Consider the following 22,697-nt stretch of genomic DNA (forward strand, 5'->3'; position numbering starts at 1 on the left):
TATCTGATTTATAATATTGTTTTAGCTTTAGACATACAGCAAAGTGATTTAGCTGTATGTGCATGCGTGTGTGTTTATATATTCTTTTTAAAATTCTTTTTCATTAGGGAGTATTACAGGGTATTGCATTTAGTTTCCTGTGAGAAACAGTAAATCATTGTTATTTATCTATTTTATATTTGGTAGTGTATGAGGAGCGCAGGGAGCTGCGACGGCACACATAGTGCGGCTGAGAGGAGCTACCCCACATCTGAGGTCAGAGGCAGAAGCTGGGAGGACCCCATGCCCAAGGGGCGGCAGCCAAGAGGAGTTATCCCGCATCCGAGATCAGGGGCCACAGCCGAGAGTGCCAGGCTGTGACAGCACAGGAGCAGCCGAGAGGAGGTACTCCGTGTCCGAGGTCAGGAGCCATGGCCGGGAGGAGCTACCCCATCTCCAAGGAGCAGTGGCTGTGTGGGGAGGGCCTAGAGGAGCTACTCCACGTTCAAGGTCAGGAGGGGAAGCAGTGAGGACATAACCCTCGTCCAAGGTAAGGAGCAGCGGCTGCGCTTTGCTGGACCAGCTGTGAAGAGATACCCCATGTCCAAGGTAAGAGAAACCCAAGTAAGATGGTAAGTGTTGCAAGAGGGCATCAGAGGGCAGACACACTGAAACCAAAATGACAGAAAACTAGTCAATCTAATCAGACTAGGACCAGAGCCTTGTCTAACGCAATGAAACTAAGCCATGCCCTGTGTAGCCACCCAAGATGGGCGGGCATGGTGGAGAGGTATGACACGATGTGGACCACTGGAGAAAGGAAAGGCAAACCACTTCAGTATTCTTGCCTTGAGAATGCCATGAACAGTATGAAAAGGAAAAATGAGGGATACTGAAAGAGGAACTCCCCAGGTCAGTAGGGGCCCAGTATGCTACAGGAGATCAGTGGAGAAATAACTCCAGAAAGAATGAAGGGATGAAGCCAAAGCAAAAACAATACCCAGTTGTGGATGTGACTGGTGATAGAAGCAAGGTCCAATGCTGTAAAGAGCAATATTGCATAGAAACCTGGGATGACAGGTCCATGAATCAAGGCAAATTGGAAGTGGTCAAGCGAGATGGCAAGAGTGAACATTGACATTCTAGGAATCAGCGAACTAAAATGGACTGGAATGGGTGAATTTAACTCAGATGACCATTATATCTATTTCTGTGGGCAGGAATCCCTTAGAAGAAATGGAGTAGCATCATGGTCAAAAAAAAAGTCCATAATGCAGTACTTGGATGCAATCTCAAAAATGACAGGATGATCTCTGTTCATTTCCAAGGGAAACCATTCAATATCACAGTAATGCAAGTCTATGCCCCAACCAGTAATGTTGAAGAAGCTGAAGTTGAACGGTAATATGAAGACCTACAAGGCCTTTTAGAACTAACACCCCAAAAAGATGTCCTTTTCATTATGGGGGACTGGAATGCAAAAGCAGGAAATCAAGAAATACCTGGAGTAACAGGCAAATTTGGCCTTGGAATATGGAATGAAGCAGGGCAAAGACTAATAGAGTTCTGCCAAGAGAACACACTGGTCATAGCAACACCCACTTCCAACAACACAAGAGAAGACTCTACACATGGACATTACCAGATGGTCAACACCGAAATCAGATTGATTATATTCTTTCCAGCCAAAGATGGATAAGCTCTATACAGTTAACAAAAACAAGACCAGGAGCAGACTGTGGCTCAGATCATGAACTCCTTATTGCCAAATTCAGACATAAATTGAAGAAAGTAGGGAAAACCACTAGACCATTCAGGCATGACCTAAATCAAATCCCGTATGATGATACAGTGGAAGTGAGAAATAGATTTAAGGGTCGAGATCTGATAGATAGAGTGCCTGATGAACTATGGACGGAGGTTTGTGACATTGTACAGGAGACAGGGATCAAGACCATCCCCATGGAAAAGAAATGCAAAAAAACAAAATGGCTCTCTGAGGAGGCCTTACAAATAGCAGTGAAAAGAAGAGAAGTGAAAAGCAAAGGAGAAAAGGAAAGATATAAGCACGTGAATGCAGAGTTCCAAAGAATAGTAAGAAGAGATAAGAAAGCCTTCCTCAGCGATCAATGCAAGGAAATAGAGGGAAACAACAGAATGGGAAAGACTAGAGATCTCTTCAAGAAAATTAGAGATACCAAGGGAATATTTCATGCAAAGATGGGCTCGATAAAAGACAGAAATAGTATGGACCTAACAGAAGCAGAAGATATTAAGAAGAGGTGGCAAGAATACACAGAAGAACTGTACAAAAAAGATCCTCATGACAAAGATAATCACAATGGTGTGATCACTCACCTAGAGCCAGATATCCTGGAATGTGAAGTCAAGTGGGCCTTAGAAAGCATCACTACAAACAAAGCTAGTGGAGGTGATGGGATTCCAGTTGAGCTCTTTCAAATCTTGGAAGATGATGCTGTGAAAGTGCTGCACTCAATATGCCAGCCAAATTGGAAAACTCAGCAGCGGCCACAGGACTGGAAAAGGTCAGTTTTCATTCCAATCCCAAAGAAAGGCAATGCCAGAGAATGCTCAAACTACTGCACAATTCCACTCATCTCACACGCTAGTAAAGTAATGCTCAAAATTCTCCAAGCCAGGCTTCAGCAATACATGAACTGTGAATTTCCATATGTTCAAGCTGGTTTTAGAAAAAGCAGAGGAACCAGAGATCAAATTGCCAATATCCTCTGGATCACTGAAAAAGCAAGAGTTCCAGAAAAACATCTATTTCTGCTTTATTGACTATGCCAAAGTCTTTGACTGTGTGGATCACAATAAATTGTGGAAAATTCTGAAAGAGATGGCAATACCATACCACCTGAAGGTCCGTCTAGTCAAGGTTATGGTTTTTCCAGTGGTCATGTATGGATGTGAGAGTTGGACTGTGAAGAAAGCTGAGTGCCCAAGAATTGATGCTTTTGAACTGTGGTTTTGGAAAAGACTCTTGAGAGTCCCCTGGACTGCAAGGAGATTAAACCAGTCCATTCTGAAGAAGATCACCCCTGGGTGTTCTTTGGAAGGAATGATTCTAAAGCTGAAAACTCCAGTACTTTGGCCACCTGATGCAAAGAGCTGACTCACTGAAAAAGACTCTGATGCTGGGAGGGATTGGAGACAGGACTAGAAGGGGACGACAGAGGATGAGATGGCTGGATGGCATCACTGACTCGATGGATGTGAGTCTAAGTGAACTCTGGGAGTTTGTGATGGACAGGGAGACCTGGCGTGCTGTAATTCATGGGGTCACAAAAAGTCAGAGACGACTGAGCGACTGAACTGACTGACTGACTGATGAGGAGCCTGGTAGGCTGCAGTCCATGCGGTCGCTAAGAGTTGCATACGATGAGGAACTTCACTTTCACTTTTTACTTTCATGCATTGGAGAAGAAAATGGCAACCCACTCCAGTGTTCTTGCCTGGAGAATCCTAGGGACAGGGGAGCCTGGTGGGCTGCCATCTATGGGGTCGCACAGAGTCGGATATGACTGATGTTACTTAGCAGCAGCACTGTATGCTTATTAATCCTATACTCCTAATTTATCCCTTCTCCCACTTCTACTTTGGTAACTGTGTTTTTTCTCTATGGAAGACATGTTTATGATAGTGAAAGATAAGAAAGATACGTTTTCATTAAGGTTAAAGGAGAGTAATTTTTCTGAAAGGAGAATGATTTGTTGTTTCAGAATGATATATAGAAGGGCAAGACAAAATTAAACGGATTATTTTTAATTTTTAAATGGTTTATGGGAAAGGAATTTTGGAAAATGAATCATCTTGTGTGGTCAGAACTGGCTAAGATTGGAAGAATCTTACAAGGTTTGTAAAACTCTGTCTTAGAATTAATAATACAATGATGCAAAACTAGAATTTGGTTCTCTTTCTCTCCTAAAACAAGCAAAAACAAAATTAGATTAGTAGTATGAATTCTAAGAAAAGTTTGTGCCTTACCTATTAATTTTTTTGCCAAGGAAACCAATATTTTGTATATGAAAATAACTTTATGTGCTTCAAATTGTCTTTAAAACATCTTTGGCTACTTATGAAAACTGACTTCTCATTATTAAAATAGATTTTTATAGCTTTATAATCTTATATATTTTGCTGTGAAAGATTTTAATTGTCACTAGGGATAAACTTATTGTTTCACAATGCCTGGTGATCCTATTTAGTGAAGTTTTCAACCTTATGACATTTTTTTACAATTTCCCAAAATCGAATTTTAAATGGAGTCTTTTTGACCTCAGACTAACTTCGAGAATGTACAAAAAGGCCCCTGGAAAATCTTAAAGTATTTATCTCTTATCTTGTAAAAGATGCCAAAGTTATTTGGTTCTTTTTTCGTATGTTATATTATGTAGACTACATTGTCAAATCAGAAATCATAAACTTTTCAATATTCTTTTTGTCAGAATACTATGTTACAATGTTCCATGCCACAGAAATAGCTAATATCCCTTATCAAGTAAACTATATCAGAACTTTAACCATGGTCATTCTTTTTGAAACTTTGCTTTTTAAAAAATGTGTATTTTCTGAACTAAAAGAAATTTCTCTCAAGCTATTCTTAAAAGTATAGCAACTTGGTAAAATATCCTTGTGTGATATGCAGTTGTTTTTTATCTCTATCCGTCTAGATTTTGATTCTTGTATTTGTGGCACTGTGGTAATTTGCATATGTTCAATAAAAATACCTTTTAATTGTAACAGGACATAGTTGGAAACATTGATTATATTAAAAGACTTCAGAATTTTATATTTGAGAATGATATGCATCGAATCAGATATTGCCCGAGAGCTTTAAGGAACTAAGATTGACTTTAAGAAGCTAGTAGTTGAAAGTCCCCTTTTCAACCCTTTTTATTTGGCCTGGGAAGAAGAAAAATATAGGGGAAAATATCAGTTGATGGTTGTAAGGTTAAGATAGTGATGCAGATGCTGTACCAGATGTAGTTTTATTGATATAGCAAATTCACACATACTCTGATATCCAGCATATCGCTATTGATCTGACAAATGGTTACCTCACCATACTGTCCACTAGGAGCAGTTTCTTTGGTGTGGCAAGGTCAGAAATACACCTTCACTGTCCTAACTTAGGAATATATCAACGCTCTAGTCTTGTGTCACAGTTTGCAGAGATGTTCATCACTTCTCCCTTCCACAAGATGTCACAATTCCATTGATGCATGACATTATGACATTATGACATTATGCTGATTGGACCTAGCAACTAAACTTAGTAGTAATACATTTGCATATCATAGGATGGAGAATAAATTCAAATAAAATTCAGGAAGCAACTTCAGTGACATTTATAGGAATCCAAAAGTGTAGGGCACGTCCATAAATCCCTTTTAAGGTGAAGGGTAAATTGTTGTGTCTGGTCCACCCCAAAACTAGGAGCCACAACACGTAGTGGGAGTTTTGTGTTTTGGAGGCAATATGTTTCTTGTGTTAGAGTGTTAGTCTGTCCCGTGTATCACATGACCAGAAAGATACTAGTTTTGAGTGGGACTCAGACAAGAGAATTTGAACAAACTCCAGGAGATAGTGAAAGACAGGGGATTGTGGCATGCTGCAACCCATGGTGTCTCAAAGAGGTGGACGTGACATAGTGACTGAACAACAACAAACAAAAGAAGGCTCTCTTACCAGTATCCTGTCCAAACCACTCTGTCTCTTGGACAACATAATCCAGCAGCTCTAGTGGTTCTTAAAGTTTCATTTTTTCACAAGGATGCTATTTGAAGGCATTGAAAGCCCCCAGAGGTATATCTCAGAACAGGTCTTTAGGATTTTAGAGCAAGTTTCTGCTCACATTCACCAATAATTGGGATTTTTCAAGGACTGCCAGAATATGCAAGATAGAATTCATAAGTGCATATTATAGTTTTACACTGAAACATAACTTTTACCTCTTGTCACCACCTCTTCTGTGAGAGAGAATCATAGACTAATATGTTTGCAGAATTAAGTTCAGTCTTATTGAAAATGGTCAATTATTTGCTTAAGAAGAGGAAGATTAGTGATTGACCACAAGGTGTCTTGAATTTGCTGAAACTTTTCATAAAGGAATCACAGACTGGACTTTTAAAAGCCTGTGGAGAATCTGAAGCCAATCCAAAAATTTGCCACTAGGTTTTAACTTGTAATGCTTAATAGATTTAGGTGAATTTCTTTATTTTATCCGTTCTGTTCAGTCACTCAGTCATGTCTGACTCTTTGCGACCCCATGAATCGCAGCACGCCAGGCCTCCCTGTCCATCACCAACTACGGGAGTTCACTCAGACTCACGTCCATCGAGTCAGTGATGCCATCCAGCCACCTCATCCTCTGCCGTCCCCTTCTTCTCCTGCCCCCAATCCCTCCCAGCATCAGAGTCTTTTCCAATGAGTCAACTCTCCACATGAGGTGGCCAAAGTACTGGAGTTTCAGCTTCAGCATCATTCCTTCCAAAGAAATCCCAGGGCTGATCTCCTTCAGAATGGACTGGTTGGATCTCCTTGCAGTCCAAGGAACTCTTAAGAGTCTTCTCCAACACCACAGTTCAAAAGCGTCAATTCTTCAGTGCTCAGCTTTCTTCACAGTCCAACTCACATCCATACATGACCACAGGAAAAACCATAGCCTTGACTAGATGGACCTTGGTTGGCAAAATAATGTCTCTGTTTTGAATATGCTATCTAGGTTGGTCATAACTTTTCTTCCAAACAGTAAGCATCTTTTAATTTCATGGCTGCAGTCACCATCTGTAGTGATTTTGGAGCCCCCCCAAATAAAGTCTGACACTGTTTCCACTGTTTCCCCATCTATTTCCCATGAAGTGATGGGACCAGATGCCAAGATCTTCGTTTTCTGAATGTTGAGCTTTAAGCCAACTTTTTCACTCTCCACTTTCACTTTCATCAAGAGGCTTTTGAGTTCCTCTTCACTTTCTGCCATAAGGGTGGTGTCATCTGCATATCTGAGGTTATTGATATATCTCCTGGCAATCTTGATTCCAGCTTGTGCTTCTTCCAGCCCGGCGTTTCTCATGATGTACTCTGCATATAAGTTAAATAAGCCGGGTGACAATATACAGTCTTGATGTACTCCTTTTCCTATTTGGAACCAGTCTGGTGTTCAATGTCCAGTTCTAACTGTTGCTTCTTGACCTGCATATAGGTTTCTCAAGAGGCAGGTCAGGTGGTATGGTATTGCCATCTCTTTCAGAATTTTCCACAATTTATTGTGATCCACACAGTCAAAGGCTTTGGCATAGTCAATAAAGCAGAAATAGATGTTTTTTTCTGGAACTCTCTTGCTTTTTTGATGATCCAGTGAATATTGGCAATTTGTTCTCTGGTTCCTCTGCCTTTTCTAAAACCAGCTTGAACATCAGGAAGTTCACGGTTCACGTATTGCTGAAGCCTGGCTTGGAAATTTTGAGCATTACTTTACTAGCGTGTGAGATGAGTGGAATTGTGCGGTAGTTTGGGCATTCTCTGGAATTGTCTTTCTTTGGGATTGGAATGAAAACTGACCTTTTCCAGTCCTGTGGCCACTGCTGAGTTTTCCAAATTTGCTGGCATATTGAGTGCAGCACTTTCACAGCATCATCTGTCAGGATTTGAAAGAGCTCAACTGGAATTCCATCACCCCCACTAGCTTTGTTTGTAGTGATGCTTTCTAAGGCCCACTTGACTTCACATTCCAGGATGTCTGGCTCTAGGTGAGTGATTACACCATTGTGATTATCTTTGTTGTGAAGATCTTTTTTGTACAGTTCTGTGTATTCTTGCCACCTCTTCTTAATATCTTCTGTTTCTGTTAGCTCCATACCATTTCTATCTTTTATCGAGCCCATCTTTGCATGAAATGTTCCCTTGGTGTCTCTAATTTTCTTGAAGAGATCTCTAGTCTTTCCCATTCTGTTGTTTTCCTCTATTTCTTTGCATTGATTGCTGAGGAAGGCTTTCTTATCTCTTCTTACTATTCTTTGTAACTGCATTCAGATACTTATATCTTTCCTTTTCTCCTTTGCTTTTCGCTTCTCTTCTTTCACAGCTATGTAAGGCCTCCTCAGACAGCCATTTTGCTTTTTTGCATTTCTTTTCCATGGGGGTGGTCTTGATCCCTGTCTCCTGTACAATGTCACAAACCTCCGTCCATAGTTCATCAGGCACTCTATCTATCAGATCTCGACCCTTAAATCTATTTCTCACTTCCACTGTATAATCATAAGGGATTTGATTTAGGTCAGACCTGAATGGTCTAGTGGTTTTCCCTACTTTCTTCAATTTATGTCTGAATTTGGCAATAAGGAGTTCATGATCTGAGCCACAGTCAGCTCCTGGTCTTGTTTTTGCTGACTGTATAGAGCTTATCCATCTTTGGCTGCAAAGAATATAATCAATCTGATTTCGGTGTTAACCATCTGGTAATGTCCATGCGTAGAGTCTTCTCTTGTGTTGATGGAAGAGGGTGTTTGCTATGAACAGTGCATTTTCTTGGCAAAACTCTATTAGTCTTTGCCCTGCTTCATTCCATATTCCAAGGCCAAATTTGCCTGTTACTCCAGGTGTTTCTTGACTTTCTGCTTTTGCATTCCAGTCCCCTATAATGAAAAGGACATCTTTTTGGGGTGTTAGTTCTAAAAGGTCTTGTAGGTCTTCATAGAACCGTTCAGCTTCTTCAGCATTACTGGTTGGAGCCTAGACTTGGATTACTGTGATATTGAATGGTTTGCCTTGGAAACGAACAGAGATCATTCTGTCGTTTTTGAGATTGCATCAAAATACTGCATTTCGGACTCTTTTGTTGACCATAATGGCCACTCCATTTCTTCTAAGGGATTCCTGCCTGCAGTAGTAGATATAATAATCATCTGAGTTAAATTCACCCATTCCAGTGCATTTTAGTTTGCTGATTCCTAGAATGTCGACGTTCTCTCTTGCCATCTCTTGTTTGACCACTTCCAATTTGCCTTGATTCATGGACCTGACATTCCAGGTTCCTATGCAATATTGCTCTTTACAGCATCGGACCTTGCTTCTATCACTAGTCACATCCACAACTGGGTATTGTATTTGCTTTGGCTACATCCTTTCATTCTTTCTGGAGTTATTTCTCCACTGATCTCCTGTAGCATATTGGGCACCAACTGACCTGGGGAGTTCTCTTTCAGTATCGTATCATTTGCCTTTTCATACTGTTCATGGGGTTCTCAAGGCAAGAATACTGAAGTAGTTTGCCATTCCCTTCTCCAGTGGACCACATTCTGTCAGGTCTCTCCACCATGACCTGCGCGTCTTTGGTGGACCCACAGGGCATGGCTTTGTTTCATTGAGTTAGACAAGGCTGTGGTCCTAGTGTCATTAGATTGACTAGATTTCTGTGATTATGGTTTCAGTGTGTCTGCCCTCTGATGCCCTCTTGCAACACCTACCGTCTTACTTGGGTTTCTCTTACCTTGGACTTGGGGTATCTCTTCACGGCTGCTCCAGAAAATCACAGCCGCTGCTCCTTACCTTGGACATTCCCCAAAATATTCTGAGGTACCAGATGTGCTATCAAGTGACCTTTTTTAATGACATATAAGTTAGGAAACCCCATAAGCCAATTACAGGTCATATTTTCCAAGGGAGACTTTCTAAAAATTGTCCTTAAATTCAACCTTAGTTTTTTAAATGCCAGTCCAGGTTCAATGCACGATACTGGATGCTTGGGGCTAGTGCACTGGGACGACCCAGAAGGATGGTATGGGGAGGGAGGAGGGAGGAGGGTCAGGATGGGGAGCACATGTATACCTGTGATGGATTCATTTTGATATTTGGCACAACTAATACAATTATGTAAAGTTTAAAAATAAAATAAAATTAAAAAAAAAAAGCCTTAGTTATAATTAACCAGTGTTTCCAAATGTATCCTCCTGCAAGAAAAAATTGTCGTTGAACTTATCCCAATAACTATATTATCATAAATATAAGAATACTGATTGAGATTTTAGAATTTGGGGAATAGAGATAAAAAATAAATATTCTATCTTTGTACACAAAGCCATAATTTACCAAATTGCAGAAAGTTACACATATTAATAGCTTGAGAGAAAAGGATATTTTTCAATCTCATAAACAAAACTAAAGTAACTATGGAAGTTTTCCTCCCAAATGTCCAAAACATTATAATTTTCCTTGTCAGTTCATTCATTCACATGGAATTAATTCTTATTCTGTGTGATTGGTGGTTTGCAGTTTTAGTGACATTAATGTCTTCATGCTTCTGAATATTATTACTCAGTCCAGTGGTATGGATTCAAATTTGGTCACATTAGGCCAACATGGAGGATTCTTGCCTGTAGTTAACTTTAAAAACTTTTACAAAAGAATCAAAGCAAAACATTGACTATCTGTAACTGTTAAGTGACTTAAAATGGCCACTATTAAATTTCTTATGACAGCTTGTTGTATAAAGACAACTAGTTATTTAGGTAGTATGCAGCATTTTAACATAACTGGACAATGAGGGTTTTGACAGATTTCTATGAAATTTATACAATTTCTGGAATACCTGTATCAGGAACATTTATCCACCTCATATAAACTAAGAAATTTATTACCTCTATTATTTGATAGCATTTCCCACATAGTTTAACATACTAAGTAACCAAATTCTTTTTAGCATCTCCCTTTTATAAAGTAAGAAACAAATCCTTTAAAACTTGCCAATGGCACTCTGGGGAATCTCACATCAGTTTGAAGTAAAAAGTCTCCCTTTTAATATTGATTTTGAGACGTTGTCAATATTATCAAAAGGTTTGAACACTTCATTAAATAGTATCACAGGAAACTGTGAAAGTGTACTTAGTTACATATTTAACCAAAGTGACAAATAACCAGAGGAAATGCAGGAAATGGCATAGTTGTAAAAAAATGTAGCTCCCTAAATGTTGAGAAAGCTCTATTTTCTTAAGCAATCAAAGGAATTATAAAGACAATATGAAGGAGACAAAATAAATTTAAGTCACAAAATCTTGGTTTGCCAGGCACAATAAGTAAAAGGTAAAGGAAAGCATTTTTTTCAATTTCTTCTCAATGTAGACCTGAAATCTAAGAAAACTTAATTTCTGTAACAGAACTAAATTCTTATTTCATTCACATCAATGTAGTATTATTCTTAAGGCTAAGTTTAAAAAAACATAAATAAATCCATTCATCATTAGCCAGATTTGATCATAGATTATAAAATTCCTTTTCAGGACTTTTCCCACAGTCTTTCTACAACATTTTTAAAATACCCATTCCATTTTAATCTTCTGTGTTCCTCTTTCATATTCTGGAATATTAACTAGTCACTCTGCTTTAGGATAAAATTACTCATTGTTTTCCTCAGTGAAAGCACATCTTTCATCCCACTTCTTGTCAAAAACAAATCTTGCTTTCCATGCCTACAGAGTTTTGGTTTTTCTTTACCATATTAGTCCTATAGTTTCATTTATTTTTTTTTTTTTGATTGAGGTAACATTGCTTTATTACATTCTATAAGTTTCACATGTACAACATTAGATTTCTACTGTGTAGAAATACCTACTACAGGATGCTCACCACCAAAACTTTGGTTCCCATCCATCATCATACAGTTCTCCATGCTCATCATAGAAATGGGCCCCTAATTTCCTTTTTTTGTGTTGTCCTTGTCTGGTTGTGGTATCAGGATAATATGGGCCTTGTAAAATGAGTTAGGAAGTATTCTCTCCTCTTCAATTTTTTGGAAGACTTTGAGAAGTATTGAATCCTCTTTGATGGCTTAATAGAATTCACCTGGGAAGCTGTCTTGCCCTGGACTTTTGTTTGGGGGAGGTTTTTTATTACTGTTTCAATCTCTTTACTAGAGTTTGGTCTATTCACATTTTCTATTTCTTCATGATTTAGTCTTGGAACATTGTATGATTCTAAGATTTGTCCATTTCTTCTAGGTTGTCCAGTTATTGGAATACAGATAATTATAATATTCTTTTATAATTCTTTGTGTTTCTGTGGTACCCATTCTTATTTCTCCTCTTTCGTCTCTGCCTTTATCAGAGTCTTACCTCTTTTTTTCTGAGGCTAGCTAAAAGTTTGTCAATTTTATTTATCTTTTCAAACAGCTCTTAGTTTCATTGATCTTTACTATTATATTTTTAGTCTATTTCATTTATTTCTACTCTGATCTTTGTTATTTCCTTCCTGTTACTGACTTTGGGCTGCATTTATTCTTTCCTGGTTCCTTTAGGTGTGAGGTTGGATTATTTATTTGGATTTGTCTTGTTTCTTGAGGTAAGCCTGTATTGTTTAAACTTCCCTCTTAGTGCCCCTTTTGCTGCATCCCATAGGTTTTGGCATGTCGTATTTTCATCTTCAGTATTTTTAATTTCTCCTCTGATTTCTGTGTTGACCTCATAGTTATTCAGTTGCATATTGTTTAGTAGCACATTGTTCAGTTTCCACATATTTGTGATTTTTCCAGTTTTCTTCTTGTTGATTTCTACATCGTTGTAGAAGTTTCATTCTATGTTATCAGAAAAGACTTTCGATAAGATTTCACTCTTCTTAAGTGTATTGAGACTTGTTTGTATCTCAACACATTTTTTGAGAAAATTCCATATGTACTTGAGAAGAGTGTTTATTCTGCTGCACTTGGATGAGATGTTCTGTACACAGAAACCACCAAAAACTGGAAAACAGAAACACAAGGAAAAAGAAACAACGGCGATATCAAACAACCAGAAAATAAGAGATGAAATGGCAACAATAAGTCTTCATTTATCAATAATCATCCTAAATGTAAATGGTTCACCAATCAAAAGACATAGAGTGGCTGGATGGATTAAAAAATAAGATCTAACTATATGCTGCCTCCAGGAGACTTACCTCAGCTCTAAAGAAAAACAGGCTCACAGTGAAGGGATGAAAGATGATACTCCAAGCAAATGGCAGCCAAAAGAAAGTGAGTGTAATCACTTGTATCAGACAAAGTGGGAGCCAAAGGCGCTCAGTTGCGTCCGACTCTTTGTGATTCCATAGACTATACAATCCATGGAATTCTCCAGGCCAGAATATTGGAGTCGGTAGCCTTTTCCTTCTTCGAGGGATCTTCCCGGCCCAGAGATTGAAGCCAGGTCTCCAGCATTTCGCGCGGATTCTTTACCAGCTGAGCCACAAAGGAAGCCCAAGAATACTGGAGTGGGTAGCTTATCCTTTCTCCAGTGGATCTTCCCGACCCAGGAATCGAACCGTGGTCTCCTGCATTGCAGGGAAATTCTTCACCAACTGAGCTATCAGGGAAGCCCTAAAAGGCCTATTTTATCTATCAGACAAAATAGATAAAAGAAAAAAAGGTAACAGTGGGACTTTCCTGGTGGTCCAGTGGCCAAGACTCCGAGATCTCAATGGAGGAGGCTTGGGTTTGATCCCTTGTCAGGGAACTAGATCCCACATATCACAACTAAAAGCCCACGTGCTGCAACCAAGACCTGGTGCAGCCAAATAAACCAAAAAAAAAAAAAAAAAAAAGAAAGAAAAACAAAGGTAACAAGAGACAAAGATGGACATTATATAATGATAAAAGGAACAATCATTAAAAACATTTTTCAATATATGTACATGCAACTTTGGAGCACCAAAATATATAAAACAATTATTAACAGACCTAAAGGAAGAAACTGATAGCAACACAATAATAGCTGGGGACTTTTAACACCCAAATTCCATCAATGGATAGATAGATCATTCAGATAGAAAGTCAGCAAGGAAACAGCAGCCTTAAATGAAACATTAGATTAGATGTTTCATAGATTTGTATAGTTTCATTTATATATGTTGAGACTTTCTCAACACTGGTCATGTTCTTTTATATAGAGAACTAGGAAGTAAACAGTTGTCAACTTTGGCCAAATAGTATCATTCTGTAGTAAATTTATATCATTTCATAATTTTCTAGAGGCATATGCTCTTTTGCATGTAATTAATTCTTTATTTTAAAAGTTTGGCTTATATATTCAGGAAATCATCACTGCTCTCAAGACAATGACTATACTATTAATACTCTCTTCCCCTTCAAAGTTTCACTGTGACCCTTGACAACCCCTCCTCTTTGGTCTTCTCTGACATCTCATCCCCAAGCAACCACTGATATGCTTTCCGTCACTATAGACTTTTTTGCATTTTCTAAAATTATATAATAGGATCACATACTGCGTACTTTTTTGTATGCTTGATACATAGCATTGATAGCTTACAGTGAACGATGTTGGATTCATGATCTTCAAAGAAGATTTAGCTTCAGGACCAGGGACCAGCCTTGATTGCTTAAGAGCTTTTGTGTAGCAGACTTTTATTAAAGTATAAAAAGGGACAAAGAGAGCTTCTGACATAGACATCAGAAGGGGGACAGAGAGTGCCCCCCTCGCTAGTGTTAGCAAGAGAGTTATATAATTTTCTAATAGGTTATTACAATAAATCAAAGGAATGTCTCAAGGTTGTAAAGATCTTACTAGACTCACTCCCATAGTTTACATTTTAAGATAACAGGATTAGCCAGAAGGTTTCCAGGAAGGAGAAACCATCCTCAAGCAGGATACATTATTGTTATATAATCCTTAGTACAGAGTTTAAGCTGAGTTGTTTGATGTGTAATTATCAGTTCTGGGCTTAAAGAAAAAAAAAATGTTTTATGTGACTAAGACTAAGGAATGTAGAGAGAGAGAAAAAAAAAAAAGATGTTTGTCCTCTCCTCTTCCTTGAGAATTCCAGACCCCTTTCTTCTCTTTGGGGATCCTGGACTTATCAAACTGCCTAGGAACTGACTCTCTCAGCATAGCCATTCACTTAGCATAACCATTCTGATATTCTTCCATCCATGTGACTTTTTCAAAGTCACAATTATCTTTCTTAAATTTTATGGGCTATAGTTGATTTAAAGTAATGTTTTAGATTTTGGTATACAGCACAGCAAAACAATTATATAAGTAAATATATCCACTCCTCTTTCTTAAAGACTCATTTCTGATACTGGCCATTAAAGAATATTGAGTAAAGTTCCCTGTGCTATGCAGCAGGCGCTTATTAGTTATTTATTTTATATATAATACTGTATTTATGTCAATCCTAATCTCCCAATTAGTCCCCTTCTTTCCTGTGATGACCATAAGTTTGTTTTCTACAACTGTGACTCTACTTCTGTTTTGTAAATAAGTTAATTTGCACATTCTTCTCAGATTCCACATATAAGCAATGTCATACGATATCTGTCTTTCTGTGTCTGACTTATTTCACTCAGTATGACAATCTCTAGGTCTATCCATGTTGCTGCAAATGCCATTATTTACTTCTTTATGGCTCAGTAATATTTCATTGTATATACATGCCACGTTTTCTTTACCAATTCTTCTGTTTTGTTTTTTTAATTACTGGAGTGTAGTTGCTTAACAATTTTGTGTTAATTTCTGCTGTACAGCAAAGGGAATGAGATATTCTATCCATATAACACCTCTTTTTTGGATTTCCTTTCCATTTAGGTCACCAATGAATATTGAATAGAGTTCTCCATTTCTGTGTCTCTATGTCTGCTCTGCATATAAGCTCATCTATACCATTTTTTTTCTATATTCCACTTCTATGTGTTAACATATATGTTTTTCTCTTTCTGACTTACTTTGCTTTGTATGACACTCTCTATGTTCATCCATATGTCTATCAATGACCCAGTTCCATTCCATTTTATAGTTTAGCAATATCCCATTCTGTTGTTGGAAGAGGGTGTTTGCTATGACCAGTGAGTTCTCTTGGCAAAACTCTACTAGCCTTTGCCCTGCTTCATTCTGTATTCCAAGGCCAACTTTGCCTGTTACTTCCAGGTGTATCTTGACTTCCTGCTTTTGCATTCCAGTTCCCTGTAATGAAAAGGACATCTTTTTTGGGGTGTTAGTTCTAAAAGGTCTTGTAGGTCTTCATAGAACCGTTCAGCTTCTTCAGCATTACTGGTTGGGGCCTAGGCTTGGATCACCGTGATATTGAATGGTTTGCCTTGGAAATGAGCAGATATCATTCTGTCACTTTTGATATTGCACCCAAGTACTGCATTTCAGACTTTTTTGTTGACCGTAATGGCTACTCCATTTCTTCTAAGGGATTCCTGCCCACAGTAGTAGATATAATGGTCATCTGAGTTAAATTCACCCATTCCAGTCCATTTTAGTTCGCTGATTCCTAGAATGTCGATGTTCACTCTTGCCATCTCCTGTTTGACCACTTCCAATTTGCCTTGATTCATGGACCTAACATTCCAGGTTCCTATGCAATATTGCTCTTTACAGCATCGGACCTTGCTTCTATCACCAGTCACATCCACAACTTGGTATTGTTTTTGCTTTGGCTTCATCCCTTCATTCTTTCTGGAGTTATTTCTCCACTGATCTCCTGTAGCATATTGGGCACCTACCAACCTGGGGAGTTCCTCTTTCAGTATCTTATCATTTTGCCTTTTCATACTGTTCATGGGGTTCTCAAGGCAAGAATACTGAAGTGGTTTGCCATTCCCTTCTCCAGTGGACTACATTCTGTCAGACCTCTCCACCATGACCTCTCTGTCTTGGGTGGCCCTACTCCATTTCATTGAGTTAGACAAGGCTGTGGTCTGTGTGATCAAACTGGCTAGTTTTCTGTGACTATGGTTTCAGTGTGTCTGCCCTCTGATGCCCTCTCGCAACATCTACCATCTTACTTGGATTTCTCTTACCTTGAACATCGGGTATCTCTTCACGGCCGCTCCAGCAAAGCACAGCTGCTGCTCCTTACATTGGATGAGGTCACCCCTCCTGACCTTGAACGTGGAGTAGCTCCTCTCCGCCCTCCTGTGCCTGTGCAGCCGCTGCTCCTTGGACGTGGGGTTGCTCCTCTCAGCTGCCTCCCCGACCTTGGACGTGGGTAGCTCTTCTCGGCCTCGGCCCCTTAAGAATACACAGAAGAACTGTACAAAAAAAATCTTCATGACCAAGATAATCATGATGGTGTGATCACTCACCTAGAGCCAGACATTCTGGAATGTGAAGTCAACTGAGCCTTAGAAAGCATCACTACGAACAAAGCTAGTGGAGGTGATGGAATTCCAGTTGAGCTCTTTCAAATCCTGACAGATGATGCTGTGAAAGTGCTGCACTCAATATGCCAGCAAATTTGGAAAACCCAGCAATGGCCACAGGACTGGAAAAGGTCAGTTTTCATGCCAATCCCAAAGAAAGGCAATGCCAAAGAATGTTCAAAGTATTGTACAATTACACTCATCTCACACACCAGTACAGTAATGCTCAAAATTCCCCAAGCCAGGCTTCAGCAATACGTGAACCATGAATTTCCAGATGTTCAAGCTGCTTTTAGGAAAGGCAGAGGAACCAGAGATCAAATTGCCAACATCCTCTGGATCATGGAAAAACCAAGAGAGTTCCAGAAAAAACATCTATTTCTGCTTTATTGACTATGCCAAAGCCTTTGACTGTGTGGATCACAATAAAGTGTGGAAAATTCTGAAAGAGATGGGAATACCAGACCACCTAACATGCCTCTTGACAAACCTCTATGCAGGTCACGAAGCAACAGTTAGAACTGGGCATGGAACAACAGACTGGTTCCAAATAGGAAAAGGAGTACATCAAGGCTGTATATTGTCACCCTGCTTATTTAATTTATATGCAGAGTACGTCATGAGAAATGCTGAGCTGGAGGAAGCACAAGCTGGAATCAAGGTTTCCGGAAGAAATATCTATAACTTCAGATATGCAGATGACACCACCCTTATGGCAGAAAGTGAAGAAGAACTAAAGAGTCTCTTGATGAAAGTGAAAGAGGAGAGTGAAAAAGTTGGCTTAAAGCTCAACATTCAGAAAACTAAGATCATGGCATCTGGTCCCATCAGTTTATGGCAAATAGATGGGGAAACAGTGGAAACAGTGTCACACTTTATTTTTCTGGGCTCCAAAATCACTACAGATGGTGACTGCAGCCATGAAATTAAAAGACGCTTACTCCTTGGAAGGAAAGTTACGACCAACCTAGATAGCATATTGAAAAGCAGAGACATTACTTTGCCACCAAAGGTCCGTCTAGTCAAGGCTATGGTTTTTGCAGTGGTCATGTATGGATGTTAGAGTTGGACTATGAAGAAAGCTGAGCACCGAGGAATTGATGCTTTTGAACTGTGATGTTGGAGAAGAGTCTTGAGATTCCCTTGGACTGCAAAGAGATCCAACCAGTCCATCCTAAAGGAGATCAGTCCTGAATGTTCATTGGAAGGACTGATGTTGAAGCTGAAACTCCAGTACTTTGGTCACCTGATGCAAAGAGCTGACTCATTTGAAAAGACCCTGATGCTGGGAAAGATTGAGGGTAGGAGGAGAAGGGGACGACAGAGGATGAGATGGTTGGATGGCATCACCTACTTGATGGACATGGGTTTGGGTGAACTCCGGGTGTTGGTGATGGACAGGGAGGCCTGGTGTGCTGCAGTTCATGGGATCCCAAAGAGCTGGACATGACTGAGCGACTGAACTGAACTGAACTGATGGCTTTAGGAAGTGTTCTCATTTCATTCTTTTACACATAGCTGTACAGTTTCTCCAAAACCACCTTTTGAAGAAGCTTTCTTTTCTCCATTATATAATCTTGCCCCCATTGTCAAAGATAAAGTATCCATAGGTGCAAGGGTTTATCTCTGGACCTAATAGATTGTTTCATTTGTCTATATTTCTTTTTTTATGCCAGTACCATACTTTTTTGATTACTGAAGCTTTGTAGTGTATAATAAAGTTAATTTCTAAAACCGCATTTTTCTATCTCAAGATTGCTTTGGCTATTCAGTCTATTGTGCTGCCATACAAATTGTAAAATATTTTGCTGTAGTTCTGTGAAAAATGATACTGGTAATTTAATGGGGATTGCATTGAATCTGTAGATTTCTTTGAGTAGTGTAGTCATTTTCAAAATATTGGTTCCTCCGATCCAAAGGCATGGCATATCTCTCCATCTGTTTATGTCATCTTTGATTTTTTGCATCAGTGTCTCATAAGTTTCTTCACACAGGTCTTTTGCCTCTCTAGGTACATTAATTTTTAGGTATTTTAACATTTTGGTTGTAGTGGCAAATGGAATTATGTCCTTGATTTAACTTTCTGACCTTTCATTATTAGTGTGTAGTAATACAAGGTATTTCTGTGTATTAATTTTATATTCTGCGACTTTACTAAATTAGTTGATTAGCTGTAGCAATTTTCTGTGGGCAAATTTAAGGTATTCTTTGTAAAGCTGGTATTTGTCCTCTTAGAAGATGTTGCAATTACCCCTACCATTGAGCTTTTAGGCTGCCAATAGAGCCTTCAGAATCTAGGGATAGGCGGCCTCAGGCCAAACCCATCAACAGAAAATTGTATTAAAATTTTATGAACATGGCCCCGCCTACCAAAGCAAGACCGAGTTTTCCAGACAGGTAGTTCCTTCCATCAGGAAACTTACACAAGCCTCTTATCCACATCCATCAGAGAGCAGACAGAAGGAAAATGACAATCACAGAAAATTAACCAAAATGATCACATGGACCACAGCTTTGTATAACTCAGTGAAACTATGAACCATGACATGTAGGGCCACCCAAGATGGATGGCTCATGGTGGAGAGTTCTGACAAAACGTGGTCCACTGGAGAAAGAAATGGCAAACCACTTCAGCATTCTTTCCTTGAGAACTCCCTGAACAGTATGAAAAGGCAAAATCATATGACACTGGAAAATGAAGCCCCCAGGTCAGTAGGTGCCCAATATGCTACTGGAAAAGGGGGAGAATTAGCTCCAGGAGGAATGAAGAGGCTGAGCCAAAGCAGAAACAGTGTGCAGTTCTGGATATGTCTGGTGGTGAAAGTAAATTCTGAAGCTGTGAAAAAACAATATTGCATAGGAACCTGGAATGTTAGGTCCATGAATCAAGGTAAATTGGAAGTGATCAAACAGGAAATGGCAAGAGTGAACATAGATATTTAAGGAACCAGTGAACTTAAATGGGCAAGAATGGGCAATTTTAATTCAGATGATGATTTTATCTACTACTGTGGGCAAGAATACCTTAGAAGAAATGGAGCAGCCCTTATGGTCAATAAAAGTTGGAAATGCAGTACTTGGGTGCAGTCACAAAAAAACAACAGAATGATCTCTGTTTCCAAGGCAAATCATTCAACATCACAATAATCCAAGTATATGCCCCAATCACTAATGCCAAATAAGATGAAGCTGAATGGTTCTAGAAAGACCTACAAGACCTTCTAGAACTAACACCAAAAAAAGAAGATGTCTGTTTCATCATACGGAACTGGAATGCAAAAATATGGCATCAAGAGATACCTGGAGTAACAGGCAAATTTGGCCTTGTAGTACAAAATGAAATTGTGCAAATACTAACAGTGTTTTGCCCAGAGAACCCATGGGTCATAGCAAACACCCACTTCCAACAACAACAGAGATGACTCTACACATGGATGTCACCAGGTGGTCAATTGTGAAATCAGATTGATTATATTTCATTTTATCCAGAAACAAGACCTGGATTTGACCATAGCCCAGACCATGAGCTCCTTATTGCAAAATTCAGACTTAAATTGAAGAAAATACAGAAAACCAATAGCCCATTCAGTCATGACCTAAATCAAACCCATTATGATTACACAGTGAAAGTAAAAAACAGATTCAAGGGATTAGATCTGATAGACAAAGGACCTGAAAAAGTTTGTAACTTTTTCAGACAGAAAGTTTGTAACACTGTACAGGAGGCAGTGAACAAAACCATCCCCCCAAAAAAGAAATACAATGCAAAATGATTGTCTGAGGACGCTGGAAAAATAGTTGAGAAAAGAAGAGAAGTGAAAAGCAAAGAAGAAAGGGAAAGATACCCATCTGAATGCAGAGTTCCAAAAAATAGGAGGAGAGATAAAAAAGCGTTCTTATTACTCAGCCATTAAAAAGAATACATTTGAATCAGTTCTAATGAGGTGGATGAAACTGGAGCCTATTATACAGAGTGAAGTAAGCCAGAAAGAAAAACACCAGTACAGTATACTAGCGCATATATATGGAATTTAGAAAGATGGTAACAATAACCCTGTTTACGAGACAGCAAAAGAGACACTGATGTATAGAACAGTCTTTTGGACTCTGTGGGAGAGGGAGAGGGTGGGATGATTTGGGAGAATGGCATTGAAATACGTATAATATCATATATGAAACGAGTCGTCAGTCCAGGTTCGGTGCATGATACTGGATGCTTGGGGCTGGTGCACTGGGACGACCCAGAGGGATGGTATGGGGAGGGAGGAAGGAAGAGGGTTCAGGATGGGGAACACATGTATACCTGTGGCAGATACATTTCGATATTTGGCAAAACCAATACAATATTGTAAAGTTTAAAAATAAAATAAAATTTTTAAAAAAAGAAAAGAAAACAATGCAAAGAAATAGAGGAAAACAATAGAATGGGAAAGACTAGAGATCTCTTCAAGAAAATTAAAGATACCAAGGGAACATTTCATGCAAATATGGACACAACAAAGGTATGGACCTAACAGAAGCAGAGGATATTAAGAAGGCATGAAAGAAGACACAAAAGACCTGTAAGGAAAAAAAGCTCTTAATGACCTGGATAACTACAAGGGTATGATCACTCATCTAGAGCCAGACATCCTGGAGTGTGAAGTCAAATGGGCCTTAAGGAAGCATTACTATGAACAAAGCTAGTGAAGTGAAGGAATTCAAGCCAAGCTGTTTCAAATCCTAAAAGATGAGGCTGTTAATGTGCAGCATGCCATATGCCAGCAAATTTGGAAAACTCAGCAGTGGCAACAGGACTGGAAAAGGTCAGTTTTCATTCCAACTCTAAACAAAGGCAATGCCCAAAAATATTCAAACCACTGTAAATTGTGCTCATTTCACATGTTAGCAAGATAATGCTCAAAATCCTTCAAGCTAGGCTTCAACAGTATGTCAACCAAGAAATTCCATATGTACAAGCTAGATTTAGAAAAGACAGAGTAACCAGAAATTAAATTAACAACATTGGCTGGATCATAGAAAAAGCATGGGAATTCCAGAAAAAAAAAAAAAAAAAAAAAACTTCTGCTTCATTGACTATTCTAAAGTTTTTGTGTAAATCATAGCAAACTATGGAAAATTATTAAAGAGATGAGAATACCAGACCACATTACCTGCCTCCTGAGGAATCTGTATGCAGGTCAAGTAGCCTCATTTACAACGGGACATGGAACAACAGACTGTTTCAAAATTGAAAAAGGAGTACGCGAAGGCTGTATGTTGGCATCCTGCTTATTTAATTATATGCAGAGTACATCATGCGACATGCTGGGCTGGATGAAACACAGGCTAGAGTCATGTTTTCCAGGAGAAATATCAATAATACCACATACTCGCTTTGCTGGAGCAGCCGTGAAGAGATATCCCACGCCCAAGGTAAGAGAACCCGAGTAAGACCGTAGGTGTTGCAAGAGCGCATCAGAGGGCAAACACACTGAAATCATACTCACAGAAAACTAGTCAATCTAATCACACTAGGACCACAGCCTTGTCTAATTCAATGAAATTAAGCCATGCCCGT

At 39.0% G+C, this 22,697-nt stretch overlaps 1 pseudogene; it reads right to left on the reverse strand.

Moving 5' to 3' along the window:
• Positions 1–3,881: 3,881 nt before the first annotated feature.
• LOC139178376 (craniofacial development protein 2-like) lies at positions 3,882–22,620 on the reverse strand (annotated as a pseudogene).
• Between the last annotated feature and the right edge of the window lie 77 nt (positions 22,621–22,697).

The sequence above is a fragment of the Bos indicus genome, chromosome 21, assembly GCF_029378745.1.
Source record: "Bos indicus isolate NIAB-ARS_2022 breed Sahiwal x Tharparkar chromosome 21, NIAB-ARS_B.indTharparkar_mat_pri_1.0, whole genome shotgun sequence".
In the NCBI taxonomy this organism is placed as follows: domain Eukaryota; kingdom Metazoa; phylum Chordata; class Mammalia; order Artiodactyla; family Bovidae; genus Bos; species Bos indicus.